General features: G+C 41.8%; 1 protein-coding gene across 5 annotated transcripts in view; it reads right to left on the bottom strand.

Annotated features, from left to right (window-relative positions):
- Window positions 1–12,963, bottom strand: part of FLT3 (fms related receptor tyrosine kinase 3) — a 179,473-nt gene that overhangs the window by 148,406 nt on the left and 18,104 nt on the right. Inside the window, exon 2 of one of the 5 annotated variants that reach the window (XM_073613376.1) lies at window positions 9,756–9,937. The exons of the other annotated variants lie outside the window; for them this stretch is intronic. The gene's annotated coding sequence lies outside the window, so the exon portion shown is untranslated. The remainder of the gene's footprint in view (window positions 1–9,755; window positions 9,938–12,963) is intronic. 5 annotated transcript variants of the gene reach the window in all.

Below are 12,963 nucleotides of genomic sequence, written 5' to 3'. Positions count from 1 at the left end.
CATGTTTAAAATCTAGGTCCGGCGGGCTTTTGGGAAGAAGTCCGCCGGAAAAGTCCGCCGCCGCCCACACACGGGCGGATTGTCCGGCACACTCTGGTCCGCCGGACCAAGTATGCCGGAAAGTCCGACCGTGTGTACGCGGCATTAGAGGCACAAGCATAACAACACTGGATGCAATCAGCAGTAAAATAAAATCAATAGATAAACCCTAACCACCAAAAAACAGAAGACTCTAGGCAGGGCTTTTTTTCAGCAGGAACGTGGGGGAACACAGTTCCGGCACCTCCAGAACTGAATGGCAAGGGGTGCTGCCTTCCAGCAATCTATTGTTGCTGGAGGGGATCTATTTTTGCGGAGGAAGGGGGTCTATTGTTGCTGGGGGGACTATTGTTGCTGAGGGGGTCTTCTGTTGCTCGTAGGGGATCTATTGTTGCTGGGATTGGGTCTTATGTTGCTGGAGGGTCAATTGCTGCTGGCAGGGATCTACTGTTGAGGGAGGGGGACTTTGTTGCTGGCTGCTGGAGGGTCTATTGATGCTGGCTGCTAGGGAATCTATTGTTGCTGGATAAGATCTATTTTTGCAGGGGGGTATATTGTTGCTGGGAGGTCTGTTGTTGCTGAGGTGGGTCTTATGTTACAGGGGGTCAATCATTTCTAGGAGGGATCTACTGTGGAGTGAAGGATCTAATCTATCTGGCTGCTGAAGGGTCTATTGCTGCTGGCTGTTGGGAACCCATTGTTGCTGGGGTGGATCTATAGTCACTGGGATGTATTGCTGTTAGATCTATTTTACTGCCTTTCTTGTTATCATTAACAAATTCCATACAAAATAATTAGCACCACAAAATGATACTTGGTTCTGTATTCTCTAAAAGGGGTGGTACTGGGTGGTGGGTAAGGGGTGGATCTAAGGAATGGTGCTCAGAGGTGGGTAGAAGGCGAAGTCAAGGGGTGTCTCGGAAGGGAGGAGTTCCTGCACCTATTCTTTGAGAAAAAAAGCACTAACTCTAAGGCGATGCAGCATGCAGGCCACAAGCCAGTGAAACTGGGAGGTTCCCTGTGCAGAAAACAAAGATACAACAGGAACTCTCTATGTCTAATCCATATGCCAATGTCAAAAAGACAACAGACCAGTTTATCTTGACAAATTGCTGTCTTCTATGTTGGCAGCCTATTCTTTTGGTATAATATGCTGTCCTGGATTATTACTGTTGTGTGTTTTTTTTTTTTTTTACTGTAAGAAGCTTTATTTGGTGGATGAATAATTGTAAATATAGCGGTTGATTTACTAAAGGCAAATAGACTGTGCACTTTTCAAGTGCAGATGGTCCAGAGCTTAGTAAATGAGTGAAAGCTCTACTGACTTCCATCATCCAATCATGTGCAAGCAATAATGCTGTTTTTTTATTTTCCTTGCATGTGATTGGGTATTCTTTGCAGAGTGAAGCTTTACCTCATTTGCTAAGCTCTGGAGCAACTGCTCTTTCAAATGTGCAACAGCACTTGCAAAGTGCATAGTCTATTTGCCATTAGTAAATCAACCCCATAGTGTTGACGGATGCTAGAACATGCCAGCCTATTAAATTAGTATTTACTATTGCATTGTTTTAAGTGCTTTGTTACACAAGGTAAATTAAATATGTTGTCATTTATATGATGCAACCAATATTCTCTGTTTCGCTATTTTGGTTGCGAAATTACTACTCTATGCAGTTATTGTATTCATTTTGGTACTATGAAAATGAAGGGGAAATCCCTGTTACTAATTTCTTTCTGTTCTGTGTATGTGTGTGTGAACCCTTGGGGAAAAGCATTTTTTCCTATTGCACGCTTTGTTTATCATACTGTATAGTTTAGGGTATGTTGTTGCACAGTTGATGGTACAGGAATGCGATAGGATTCTTTTTATGTGTCTTATGGAGGGCTCCCATAGCAAGCTGCTTGCTATGGGGACACTTGGCGGGGGGAGTAGCCAGGAGCGGTGGTGGGGGACCCAAGAAGAGTAGGATCAGGGCTGTTCTGTGCAATACCATTGCACAGTGCAGTTAAGTACACTATATTATCAAAAGTATTGGAACGCCTGCCTTTATATGCACATGAACTTTAATGGCATCCCTGTCTTAATCCGTAGGGTTCAATATTGAGGTAGCCCACACTTTGCAGCTATAACAGCTTCAACTCTTCTGGAAAGCTGTTCACAAGGTTTAGAAGTGTGTCTATGGGAATGTTTGACCATTCTTCCAGCAGCGCATTTGTTAGGTCAAGCACTGATGTTGGACGCGAAGGCCTGGCTTGTAGTCTCTGCTCTAATCCATCCCAAAGGTATTATATCGGATTGAGGTCAGGACTCAGTGCAGGCCAGCCAAGTTCTTCCACCCCAAACTTGCTCATCCATGTCTTTATGGACCTTGTTTTGTGCACTGGTGCGCAGTCATGTTGGAACAGGAAGGGGCCATCCCCAAACTGTTCTCACAAAGCTGGGAGCATGACAAATGTCATGACATGTCCAAAATGTCTTGGTATGCTGACGCCTTAAGAGTTCCCTTTCATTGGAACTAAGAACCTTACTGGAACTAGGGGGCCAAGCCCAACCCCTGAAAACAAACCCCACACCATAATTCCCCCTCCACCAAATGATTTGGACCAGTGCAAAAAGCAAGGTCCATAAAGACATGGATGAGCAAGTTTTAGGTGGAGGAACTTGACTGGCTTGCACAGAGTCCTGACCTCATCCTGATAGAACACCTTTGGGATGAATTAGAGTGGAGCCTGCGAGCCAGGCTTTCTCATCCAAATCAGTGCCTGACCTCACAAATGCGTTTCTGGAAGAATGGTCAAACATTCCCATAGACACACTCCTAAACCTTGTGGACAGCCTTCCCAGAAGAGTTGAAGCTGTTATAGCTGCAAAGGGTGGACCAAAGGGTGAACACTACGGACTAAGACTGGAATGCCATTAAAGTGTAAATGCAGGTGTCCCAATACTTTTGGTAATATAGTGTATAACATGTTTGTTGTTTAAAAAGAAAAAAAATGTAGTATTTAGTATAAGTTTAGGCATTGTGAATTAAGAAGAAGACTGTGGAAGACACTACAGCCCTTACAAAGAAGTGCTTTGCATCTATTACTTTATTTTACAAACAAGATAGGGTCTGTAGGTTTGTTCTTAAGTTGGCGGAACAGATACATATTTTAGGTGTAGCTTCAGCCAAAAAATAACTTTTACGTTTTGTGGATAGCAGGGAAGGGTTAATACCCCTGTAATGTTTATTTTGCTTTCTGTGCGCCTCTTCAGAAAATTTCACCTCACTTTCTATCCATTATGCCGCTTACACACGATCGGAATTTTCGTCAGAAAAACCTTGGATGGTTTTTCAGACGGAATTCTGCTCAAGCTCGCCTTGCATACACACGGTCACACAAAAGTTCTCTGAACTTTCGACCGTCAAGAACGCAGTGACGTACAACACGTACGATGGCACTAGAAATGGGAAGTTCCATACGAAGCGCGCCACCCTTTGGGCTCCTTCTGCTAATCCAGACCGAGCGCTTCCGTCTTGTACATGATTCTGAGCATGCGTGTTTTTTTGCACGTCAGAAATGCATACAGACGAACAGAATTTCCGACGAGGAACTTTTTCAGACGGGAAAATAGAGAACCTGCTCTCAATCTTTTGCTGGCGGAAATTTCGCCAACAAAAGTCAAATGGAGCATACACGCGGTCGGAATTTCCGAATAAAAGTTTACATCGGACTTTTGCTTGAGGAATTTCCGATCGTGTGTACAGGGCATTAGGGTTAGACAATTGGATTTTGAAAATTTGGGGTTGATGTGGAAACAAGCCTTGGTGATAAAGCTTTAGTGGAGACAACTTTTTCCCATAACTCTTACAGGAGAGAATTTCCCTTCCTAGGGGTAGATTTCCTCTCACTTCCTGTTGTCTCCCTCTGTTTCTAAGTAGGAGTCGTTTGTAAGCTGGATGTTTGTAACTCAGGGACTGCCTGTACAGGTTTCCTTTAAACCATCTGACTGTATCACGATGATCTGTTACCATTATCTGAAAAAATCCTACTCCATCTTCTATAGAAAAGTTGCCCTAGAAGTAATCTTCCATTCGCAGTTTGGGAAACCTAATCAACAAATTTGTTGGCACTCTTGTTTTTAAAGTCCATTAATTAGGTAAATGAAAGTCCATTTCTGTGAATACTTATGTCATGTATGGAAGGGAAGAGTTTTAGGAATATAGAGGAGAAATGATATCTGGTAAATGCGGAGAGCAAGATCTAGTGTTTAAGGCTCAGGACAGAAGGGAACAATATACCAAAACATGGTCATATTGGAACATGTTCATAAATTCAGACGAGGGGAAGTTACTCCTGAAGAGCTGTTCTGGAGATTGAGGTCCTCCTGTTCTTTTTGTCAATACACGCATGCAATCCATAACCCTGGTTCTTTCCCTATTCCTTCCTTCGCCCCACATTTTTTTTTTCTTTTTGTTTCTCTTCTTTTAAAAAGAAAAAGGAAAAGAAGGAGCTGAATTGTTCGCCCGAGCAAACAATGGTATAGTATCTTTAGTCATCTCCTTAGTTATGGAAGTGTAAAAATGAAGCGGGTTTTAGTGGTGTCAGAATATTTTGCATTTCTGCAATCTGCATTAAAATAATATGCTGTTTTGAAATGTTTCTGTATTAAGTGAGATTTTGTACTTATTTTGTGGTACATTGTTTTGATGAATGTGCAGTTCTTTTGTATAAATAAAGAATTTTAAAAAATGTGGAGAGGAAAGGTATCTTTTTTTCAAATGTAAAAAGCATAAATGGTGGTTTTACGTATTTGGTAAAGGACTGAAGCCCAGATTTGGTGGTGTCTGAAAATTTACCTTAGGTTTTTATTACTTATATACCTCCCATGATGCTATATCTACAGTTTTCAGAATTTAGACTTCCCTATGCACAGTGATTGCTGTGAGCTACCCTGCACGTGAGTGGCAGCTATCGTCACATTAGGATGGTCTTAAGGGTGTATGTTTTCTGCAAACATTGGAGCTGATCTGCACACCGCTCACCTATGGCAACCAATGAAATCTGTGAGAGGGTCCAAGATTTGCCAAGGTCAAACTCCCATGTTCACAAAGAAAGATACATGATATAACTGAGACAAAGACTGTAACAGATATATTACAGACAGAGCTTGAGAAAAAAAAATTATGCAATGTTTTGACCTCTCCTGATATGAAGCAGTGTCTTAAACTGGCCGTGCACAGATTGAAATTTGGATGGTTCAGTGGGGACCAACCGTATTTCAATGAGTGTGTGGCCATCTCAGCTTGACAAAGGCGATTGTTTGATCAACTTCTACCAAAGGGCATGCTGGAAAATTGATCAGTGTATTCTATGATGGATGCAGCTGTCAGAATACAATGTCCTGGCGGGGGGGGGGGGGGGGGACGGACTCCTCCATCCACCTCATTTGTGTGGATGGAGGAATCTATTAGTTTAATAAAACTGACCATACTGTATATAGCCAGCTTTAACCTACGAGACGGGATGCCCTAAGACTTAAGTCTAGCTAAATAATGGTTACGCAGAAAGCTTTCTGTAGGTCAGCTTATCTCAACCTTTTTACAACAGAGGAACCCCTAAAATAATTTCCAAGGTTAGTGGGAAGAATGCCCCTTATATTGGTGGTCCTTGGGGAGAATGTCCCCCTTACAACCATGAGCAAAATGCCACCCTTATGGATAGGTAAACGGATAATTAGTGTTGTGCCGTTGGCTCTGCCAAGTGGCATAGACATGTGCAAAACAAAAAAGTTTGTTTAGTTTTGATTTCTTATTTACCTAATTTCATTTGATCTGTTAAATTCGTTTCATTCGTTTTCGGAAATTGTTTCCTTTCATTTATTTGTATTCAAATTAGATTTTCTGATTTTGACCGAATTCGAAAAAAATTTGATCAAATTCACAGTTTTTTTCGATTTTCACATATAAGAACGTTTTCAGCCTACACATCAGATGTTGATGGGACACTAGTATTACAGATGTTTTGGTGTGCACTGGTACACTGTGACAGATGTTGATGGGACACTAGTATTATGGATGTTTTGGTGTGCACTGGTACACTGTGACAGATGTTGATGGAAGACTAGTATTATGGATGTTTTTGTGCACTGGTACACTGTGACAGATGTTTTGGTGTGCACTGGTACACTGTGACAGATGTTGATGGGACACTAGTATTACAGATGTTTTTGTGCACTGGTACACTGAGACCGATGTTTTGGAGTGCACTGGTACACTGAGACAGATGTTGATGGGACACTAGTCATAAAGATGTTTTTGTACACTGGTATATGCCTGTGACAGCTGTTTGGTTGCACTGGCAGACTCTGACAGATGTTGAATGGACACACACTACTACTAATACTTTAGATATTTTTGGGCACAGGTACACTGTGACAGATGTTCTGGTGTGCACTGGTACATTGTGACAGATGTTTTGATGTGCACTGGTACACTGTGACAGATGTTGATGGGACACTAGTATTATGGATGTTTTGGTGTACACTGTGACAGATGTTGATGGGATACTAGTATTACAGATGTTTTTGTGCACTGGTACACTGTGACAGATGTTTTGGAGTGCACTGGTACACTGAGACCAATGTTTTGGAGTGCACTGGTACACTGTGACAGATGTTTTGGTGTGCACTGGTACACTGTGACAGATGTTTTGGTGTGCACTGGTACACTGAGACAGATGTTGATGGGACACTAGTCATAAAGATGTTTTTGTACACTGGTATATGCCTGTGACAGCTGTTTGGTTGCACTGGCAGACTCTGACAGATGTTGAATGGACACACACTACTACTAATACCTTAGATATTTTTGGGCACAGGTACACTGTGACAGATGTTTTGGTGTGCACTGGTACACTGTGACAAATGTTTTGGTGTGCACTGGTACGCTGTGACAAATGTTTTGGTGTGCACTGGTACATTGTGACAGATGTTTTGGTGTGCACTGGTACACTGTGACAGATGTTTTGGTGTGCACTGGTACACTGTGAGAGATGTTGATGGGACACTAGTCATACAGATGTTTTTGTACACTGGTACATGCCTGTGACAGCTGTTTGGTTGCACTGGTAAACTCTGACAGATGTTGAATGGACACACACTACTACTACTATTACACATGTTTTGGGGCACGGGTACACTGTGACAGATGTTGATGGGGCACTAGTAGTACACATGACCTGATCTAAAGACAACATTTTTTAGAAAGAAAAAATGACCATCATTGTTTTCATCAGCAGGAATATGATGTAGACATTTCGATTTTGTTTTCAAATTTGAATTGATTTGAATTCATAATGATTCAAATAATGGATTGTTATTTCGGTCAGGTCAGGTAGCCTTTGTACAATGCACATACATGCCATTATGGTGCCTAAATAAAAACATATATCAAGAGATCACAGAGAGGAACTCGTCATCGAGCAGGTAGTTTATTATTGGGTTCACATAAAAAAACAACAATGTTCCCCGCCAGGTGTACACTCACATATTAATGTGCCCTCTCAGCACTCTCAGCAAGATTTTCAGAGGTATGTACGTTACAATCCATATGTGTTTTTGATGGTATATGGGCTATTTGAAGAGTTGCGCGACCATATTGTAAGCTTTTTTTTTTTTTTGCAAATATTTCACAGTGTCTTTGTTGATCACTATTCACGCCACCATAGCCCAGCTCACAAAAATCTATTCTATTCTATTCTATTCTTTTATTTTCTACTCTATTCTTTTATTTTTTACTCTATTCTTTTCTATTCTATTCTAATCCATCAGTCAACTTGGGTACAACCACTCTGTTGATTTTACATGTGAATATTGATAGTGGCTATTATAGCCGCTATCTCAAAGAAAATATAAATAACACTGCGCTAACCCAATGTGAAAAGCAGCTACATAAAATATGACCAATATTGTAAACAGAAGTAAAAGTGAAATGCAGCGCTGCATTTCACTTTTACTTCTATTATAGCCGCTAGCAGTAATCACTGTGTTCTCCCGAAGGGGGAGGCTCAGCGCACCCCCAACTCCCCCATCCATGGTTGCAGGAAAGAAAATCGGTCCATCTATGGCCGGCTTTGGATAAAACGTTTTATATTACATTTAAACAATATAAGAAAATATCCTATTCATGTTAAGCTTTCCTAAATAACGAAGTATAAGATAAGAGCTGGAGAGGAACAAGCCTGCAAAATAAGTAGATTTCAACTTCCTCATACTGTATATCAGACATGATCAAATACATGGTATTTTCAGATCGAAAAGATTACCAATTAAAATCAGAAGTACAAAGAGGGAAGTTAAAAACCTGAGTTTGTGGATGTAACTACCAATACATAACCTGTACAGAAACAATAAGACCGAAACACATTTTATTTCTAAAAATGTGTATTTTTAGACCCTGAGATTATTTACAGCTTTTTGCTCAGTTAAAGTGGACCTCTTTTTTTTTTTTTTTTTCTGGAATTGGGAAGGGTTTAGAATCCCCATCAGCTTTTTACTTTTCTACAAGATTCAGTTTAACATTTAGCCCCCCTTTCCTGTCTTGCTGATGATGTTTTATCACACAGGAATTGAGGGGAACTTTCCAACAGCAAACATTTATTAAAATAAAAAATGCTTTTCTTTTTAGCAACAGAAGACTAAGACCACTGTTAGCTTTTTATTTCTGTCTCAGTCCCTGTTGCAGATTTTCCTTCACCTCCTGTCATGTGAAACTGTTGTCAAAGGGACCGAAAGTGAGTGTAAATCTCTCTAACAGAGCCCTGAATAGCAGTAAAAACTTGAAATTAGTTGTAATCTTTCACCACTCTATTCAACACATTAAAAGAAAATGTTGACTTGACATGCACTTTAGGTTCTTCAATAAAAGGCAGTCTGTCACCAGCTAAAACTGTATTTGCTTATACGGCACTTCTTAAATGGGATAAAGTAGCGTGGTCTCCTTGTGTCTATCCCTCTATAAATTATGTCATGATGTAATGTAACTTTGGGTACAGACACTTAAAAATAATTACTAGTCTAGGTACAGAGTAGTCTAGAGCAGCCTTTTTCAAACAGGGTGCCTTCAGGTTTCTTAAGGGGTGCCTGGGCAAATTCCTACAAATTGTCAAAAAATTGTATACAAACCAGAGGGTTTATCAAGCCTGCCTTTTAGTTACAGAAAGCCACAGGTTTTCATTGTTCACCATTAAACCTTCTATTGGCTGGTCTCCTAACAACCAGTTACAGTCAGTTGATATGGAGGACGTCAGGCATCTGCACAGCATTCTTGTTTGCCCTTCCTCTGCCCCTCTCTGTCAGTACTGGGGTAACATTAGCTGAGTGAGGAAGAGAAACATTGGAATACTAGTCAGTACCAGTGTGCAAAGGTGTGTTTTGCTTTGGAAGAATAAATCACCTCCAGCGTTGGGTGTCCTATATGTGTGGATGTTGCCGTGATATGTAAAACTATTAGTTTTGTTTTTCACATTTTAGAATGGGGTGCTCTGACATTGTGCAGAATTTTAAATTTTGTCTTGACTAATAAAAAGGTGGAGAAACACTGGTCTGGAGCAGAGGTCCCCAAACCCCAGGCCACAGACTGGTGCTGCTTGCATTGCTGCCTGGGCTCCACCTCTTGTTGGGTTGGCGGCTCTCTGCAGAGTACATTTACATGACAAGCCCTTGTCTCACATACTGTATCCACCACTGGAAAGAAGTCAATCTGCAGCTTGATTCAATCTCCAAAGACTCCCATCAACGTGTCAGTCTTGCAGCTGCAACAGGAGGAAACTGCCTTATCCAGGAGCCCACTAGTGTCTGCTCACACCTCCCCATTCCAGGGCATGCCGGCTGTGTGTTAAGGTCAATGCTTCCTCTCTGCAAAAAGAGATGGAAATTAAGAAGGACCTGCCTTATCCTGCAGTTTCAAGTCCATACAGCACTAGCAGACCTCACTACACACCAGAATCTTTATTTAAGTGACAAAAAGTAAGCTTTTCACCACAGACTTATGGGGTGACCAAATCTTTGCATCCAAGTTTTGACTAAATAACATTTCCATGGTGTTATAGTGAACACCACTGCCAACCTGACAAGGGGGGAGCCCAATTGGCAACACGAGTGGCCACAAATACAAATTAAGCCACGCTCACTCCACACCAGGTTTTAATGTGGGGGAAGGAGGGGGTGTATGTCAATAGTAGTAGACACCAGTGACACCTCTAAATGCAGCCTGGGACATGAAATGCACCTTGAAGACTCCGAGGCCACATTGAAAAAGGTGTTATGGCCTCAGAGTCAAATGAATTATTTGGCCTCAACACCAAACAATATGTCTGACGGATATCCAATACAGCTCACCATCCAAATAACGCCATTGCTACAGTAAAGCATGGAGGTGGTAATATCCTATTATGGGGCTGTTTCTCTGTAGCAGGGATTGGAGCACTTGTCAGGATAGAAGGAAAAACTCATGGGGCAAAATACCATCAAATTCTTTAGGAAAACCTGCTGCAACTTAGTGATTCTGTTTTTGATTATTTTTTTTTTTTTACATGTTGGTGTTATATCTTTGACTTGGATGTCATAAGTTGCACCAGTAAATACAGCCGGATAAAGCAAAAACTGTGCCTGTCTTCATTTCAGGCTGCAAAGCAACAAAATGAGAATATTTTAAAGAGGGGGGGATTTTTTCTATACCCACTGTATATGGTACCTTCTGCAGCTGTACAGGTGCTACCACTGGAGATGAGAGAGAGGGAACTCACCTTGAGATGGTGGACAGTGGGGACTTACCAGCAATGCCATGCCAAGCTCCAGTGAGTACATTTCAAGGGTTGTGAATTTTTGCAAAAGTTGATTTTGTCTTAGGGACTGGGGGATTGTTTTGGGAGGTGGGAGGAATTTTTGTTTGGGAGGCACACCGTGCTCTACTTACTTTTGGCCTCTACATTCTGTGTGTTATGGTCTCTTGACCCAGAGCAAAGTAGGCTTCAGTGTTATTAAGTCATATCTCTTTAAGCCCCCCTCATTGTTAGCCCAATATTGCCCCGCCCATTTGGCATAGTATGCTTCATGTGCCACTATTATTCCCGCCCCCTGCTCTGCCCCTGTCCCACCCCCAATAAAAGCGGGCATGGTTAGTAGGGTGTCCCTGGATTTTTAATGTGAAAATCAGGTCACCTTGTCCCGAATCCTGCCACCACCTTCTTGGGACTTGGGGGGGTAAGGAAATCCTCCATTTGTATAAGCACAAAAATGCTTATATTCCAAATTTCTAACTGTTAATAATTGGATTGTTAGCATTCTGAGGCCCTTGGAAACAACAGAGTGTATAATGAGCATATAAACAACAGCTAAGCAGCAAAGTATCCCTGGCCATATTATTAAAATGCCAGAAACTAAGAAACAGACAAAGCATCGGGTGAAAACAGTTTGGTCTGTTTAAAAAGCATTGCTTCCTTCTTCCTCTGCTGCAAGTGCAGACGTAATTCAGTGCCAGAGCCTGTAAACTGATCAAATAACAAATTTGGGGAAGTACACATGAATATTTACTGGATGTCCTTATCATTCAGAAACTCTGCTATTTATCCAGGTTAGCTCCACCACATTTATAGCAGCTAAACCCGGTTTCAGGGACTAGAGAGGCTACAGTATCCTGTATAGTGATCCCTGTTATGTACAATTCTCAGTTAGCTATGTAGACTCATTACCCATCATGGCATGTTTGCAGAATGTCTCTTCAACCTCTTTAAGTGGGCTTTATTGTCAGGAAGGCAGTGCAGCTTTTGTATCATGTGACCACTGTCATTGGCTCTCACAGTGCTCACCTAATTAGGAGCCTATCCCACAGGCTCCCAATTAGAAGACTTGACAAAGAGCTGTTGGTGACACCTCGGTCAGTGTGCTGGTAGTGCACAATTAAAGTGGTTGTAAAGCTTTGATTTTTTTTTTTAAATAAAAATGACAAACATGTTATACTTACCTGCTCTGTGCAAGGGTTTTGCACAGAGTATCCCCAATCCTCCTCTTCTGGGGTCCCTCGTCGGTGCTCCAGGCCCCTCCTCTTCATTGGGTGCCCCTTGTGTGGGCACACTCCCGAGTCCCGCTGCTGCGTCCATTGACACAGACAGCGGAACTGGGCCCCGCCCCTCTTTCTGTGTCAAAGCTTTTGATTGACAGCAGCGGGAGCCAATGGCTCAGGCTGCTATGAATCTGTCCAATGAGGAGAGCGACAGTGGCTGGAGCCACTGCGCTTGTGCAAATTGCTGGATCAGATCGGGCTGCAGCACAAATGGAGAAAAACTTTGAGACTTTAAAACCACTTTAACATGCTCTCTCAGCACACAACCACCTGCTGCCGTGGACGTATATGTGTGAAGACTGGATGTTAGAGCCCAACTTCCGTGCCACTGCATATACGCGTTACATAGTCGGCAAGAGGTTAACTAACTTAACCTACTCCCGGCCATAGAGGACCATAGAGGGGGCCAGTGCTTTGTGCTGGGAATGTGCTCAGCTGGCTCCCTGCACTGTGACTGCTTTGTTACCAACAGCCCCAATCACTGTTTACAATCAGGAGCCAGTAGAATGGGCTTACAGTATGATCACATGATCACTATCACAGTGGTAATGTGACCAAGAAGCCAAGGAAATGCCTTTGGCGTTTCATTAAAACACCGGCATCCAGAGACACAAATGGAGTTAAAGCATCTGTAGAATAAGAAATGGTAGGAATGTAATTAATAATATACTGTAAAATGTATTAATTTGCTAAATCGAAATCTCAATATTATTTGTTCTCACCCCTATGACTTTCTTTATTCTTCTTGTCATTTTCCCTTACTATTCTACAAATTCATTTATTTCCTTCTTCACCTTCTCTTACCCTCTATGACCTCCTT

This window comes from Aquarana catesbeiana, linkage group LG02 (genome assembly GCF_042186555.1).
Source record: "Aquarana catesbeiana isolate 2022-GZ linkage group LG02, ASM4218655v1, whole genome shotgun sequence".
In the NCBI taxonomy this organism is placed as follows: Eukaryota; Metazoa; Chordata; class Amphibia; order Anura; family Ranidae; genus Aquarana; species Aquarana catesbeiana.
Note: the sequence above shows the minus strand (reverse complement) of the source record. Positions and strands in the feature narration are given on the sequence as shown.